The sequence below is a fragment of the Neltuma alba genome, unplaced genomic scaffold, assembly GCF_004799145.2.
Source record: "Neltuma alba isolate B1F8T4 unplaced genomic scaffold, ASM479914v2 tig00001101_pilon, whole genome shotgun sequence".
Lineage (NCBI taxonomy): Eukaryota > Viridiplantae > Streptophyta > Magnoliopsida > Fabales > Fabaceae > Neltuma > Neltuma alba.
The window spans coordinates 149-3,992 of NW_021632327.1; the positions used below are offsets into that span (position 1 = coordinate 149).

General features: G+C 37.0%; 1 pseudogene; it reads right to left on the bottom strand.

Annotated features, from left to right (window-relative positions):
* Nucleotides 1-367: 367 nt before the first annotated feature.
* Nucleotides 368-3,631, bottom strand: LOC114750493 (elongator complex protein 6-like; annotated as a pseudogene).
* Between the last annotated feature and the right edge of the window lie 213 nt (nucleotides 3,632-3,844).

Consider the following 3,844-nt stretch of genomic DNA (forward strand, 5'->3'; position numbering starts at 1 on the left):
CACGGTTGAAGTAGCCTATCGGTCTGTTATATCAAGAGAGAAATCGAGCTGTTAACCGAATGAAGCAAAGGGCAGACTCTCAAAAATTGGCTCCAAGGTATTTTGAACCCTGTATAATTCTACAAAGAGTATTGATATGTGATTTGTAAAATAAACACTAATTAAATTATTAGGATTTGGAGGTTATTTTGAATTAGATATCCAAGTAGGATTAATAAGATTTCCCATGACTTGTGAATAAAGATAGTCTCAGTCTTGTTAATTTCAGGTTCTTTCTCTTTATCTCCATGCTTCCCCCTCTTTTACCCTTCTTTCAACAATTCCCCTATCAGATACTTTTTGAAATTTTAAAATATCACATCCTTAATTATCATCAATAATCTTGGACCACTGAACTTCCGGACAAATAAGAAACTCAATGGTCAATACAGACAATGCATTAGTCTAATAATTTTACAAGTAAACACTAAACAGCTGTGCCCACGTGCATTTCATAATTCACTAGGCTTTGGTGCCAGGATAAAAGTACTCTATGCCATTTTCCTTGATCCTGAAGTGAAAATTGCGTATCTTAATCGGTGAGCTTATTTGAGGATTTTGCGTTTCCTTTTTCATCACCGTCAACTGCATAAAATGGTTCCAATAAGAAAGATTGTCAAGCAAAAATAATGGAGCAAATTCCATTGTCAAACTAAGTAAATGCCACCAGTAGTCAAGTATCTCTGTAGAGCTTCTGGATGTACATGATAAAGAGGAACAAAATTAAGCCGGGAGATTGTTGCCTATTGAATCATATGGACCATCTCCACTAAATCAACATGCACATGAATATTATACGGATCCCAGAGCTATATTAGTTTCTCAAGAACAATACAGTTACCAAATATCTTGAGTCAAATTTTAACACCAGAAAGAGAGTCAAATAAACAACCGATAAGAATATTTTACATTGAAAAAGTATACCTGCCCATGCACATCTTTTGCCAAACCCGTAACCAATGGTTCAGCCTTGATCAAAATGTCTGCAAGGTGCTCCATTTCTAAAATAAGTATAGGTCTCTCCCCATCCAATAGATATCCTTATGATCAAGCGCAACAAATGTAGCATCCTATAATATAAAGAAACAGTAAATCAATTATTTAGTTCCCAAAAAGATCACTATCTTCTCAACTGGGTCCTCAAGAAATAAATCTTCCCAATTTGGTAACTGAAACATTTTTCCCAATCAAATGATCCTTTTGTCTGGCAAAATCATGGTCACTCAAAAGACTTGCTGATGTGGCAAAATGGGAACCATTTGGTAGTTAATGCATAACCTGGACTTCCCTAGGTTTGGCTTTCTGCCAACACGCCGTCTCAATTTAGACCCAATTAGCAGTAACAAAGTCCCTGATGTTTTATGTACGATCTCAATATACTTTGTGAAAATTAAACAATGTTGTTTTATGGAAATCTACTCCAACTCAATAGTTAATAGTCACATGGCCTTTCATTTGTGTAACATCAGCTTATTTGTCAAGTGACTATGACTAAACCTAGGTAGAATCATTTTGATAGGGAGAAATTTTTTGGGCACTAAATAAAGAGATTTTATCTTTGGAAGTCAAGCAATAAATCACGAGCTCTGAAATAAAGCATGGAACGACAAGCAAAAAGTTGTCAAGTAGATATTCATCTTACAAATTCTGATGTTAAAGTCAGGCAGTAATGCAGAAAGTCCAAAACATCATTTGAAGAGCCGTTAGCAGCCACTTGAAAAAGGGATACATCATCTATCATGATGGTAACAAGTTTCTTGCTGTCTGGGTGTAATGAACTGATCACTCCTTCAATTTTCTCAAACAGAACGATAAGCCAATTTTGAGCAAGCTTTCCTTCATCTAATCATCAATATCATTGAAATTTGCAATTAGTAATTACTATTATTTTTTCAGTCCAAAAGAGTTTATGTGAAATTTCTCAGTTTGCTAGTAGTCCCAAAGGTAAGATAACATCATATGCTATTGGTTCTGCTTTAAGCACGACACATTTCAGGATGAACACACAATTACCTATCACAAACTTACTAGTTACTACGCCTAGAGACTCCAACCAGGACTTGGCACATACTATGACTTCCATTGAGCTTGGAGGCTACTTTGCCTCGATACCCTTGTTGCTTGAAACGCATCTCTGCCCCTTCTTACTATTTATGAAGCCTAGAAAGTCCCATATAATTAAATAAACAACAAAAGGGTAAGTGTATACACAGTAGACCCAACTCCACCGGGCAGCTTATTACATCCTCAATTTCTCATCAGAAGGTAATTTGTCTAAATTATTTTTGTTTATGAGAAGTTTATGATGATCAGCCAGAAAGTCAGGGGAAACTGTCAAGAGCTGGCAGGTTTGCAAGGATCATCACAGTTAAAAACCTGCTGGTTACCTTCTGCATAGAGCCACTCCTATTTAAATTTATTAAATAGAATCACAAGCATTAAGGGTACAAAACAGAACTAGATATTATTACCTTATTTTTCTCACCTGGACACTGTGACATAAGCATGTCAATAAAAAAGAATCTACTATTATCTCTTTGAGCAGCTAAGTTGCAACCCTGAAACAAGAAGCATTAATAAGTAACACAATTAATCTATCTGCGGTTTATCTATAATTTAACACCAACACAGTTTCCCCAGAAATGTAGAAAGTAAGTACAGAGTAGAAGTTGTGAACAATACGAACACCTATTGACTGAACTGCACCATACTTTTGTGAGCTTCAAAATTTTACAATAACTTCAAACAATGATCAAATAAAAAGAATTAAAACAAAAAAATCTGCCAAATGCGATCAATAACTTCACATGAATTATGGAGACTAGAATTTCATTGAATCTGTTAGCATAAATCCACACTTATCCTCCAAACACTAAGTTGTCAACTCCTAAACCAGTTAATCATAAAGTATATTTCCAAACGTTAAAACTGCTAAGGCAAGTTGCTGTTAATGTCTGGGCTATCATATGTGGAAAAGTTAAAAAATAACAATCTTTACTCAGGTTAGCATCATATCTGCTTCGTAGCTAATAACTCCGAAACAGGCTTCCCTTTCCTTCCATCACCTTCCATCCAGACTTCTCATCAGCAAAACAAAATTGAACAACAACGATAATCCTCAACAGATTCATACCACACTTATAGCTTATAACAGCCAGACAAAACATTACCACCAGTATTTGATAGATAAATTGAATACAGAGCAACCTACAATTAGGAAAGAGATAAAAGGAGTAGGAAACAGACGAGTTTTCTCAGGACGCGGTCGTAGTGAACAAATGGGTGATTGAAGGCAACGAAGATGACAACAGAGGAAGGATGAGAAAAGAGAGAGCGCTTGACGAGGTGGTGAAGAACGAAAGCCCCACTGGTCTCTACGCAATCTTCAACAAGCACGAACCGAGGGCCCAGACGGCGAGGTTTGTCGTGGCCATGAAACCCTAGGGCCTCGTCCAGAAGGTTCGAAGCATGAGGCTCCATCTATTCGCTGTGTGCCTCGAAGCTCACGGTTCAACAAGTAGAGGAACAGAGTGGCGGCCGAACAGGGCCAAAGAGGTGGTGGCTCGGCTGCTGGAGGCTGGAGCTGCTGAAACCCTGTTTCTTTATTATTTTTTTCAAAAACATAGACTGAGAGTGAAAGCGTGACACACTGAAACCGTGCAATGTTTCAAACTGTGAACAGTATGAACAGTATTGTTAATTCTTTTTCCCCCCGCCAAGGACAGTATTGTTAATTTAATTCAAATACACAAGATTCGTATATTATTCCCCAGTAATTCATGGATGTTAAATATAAACAGTGAGT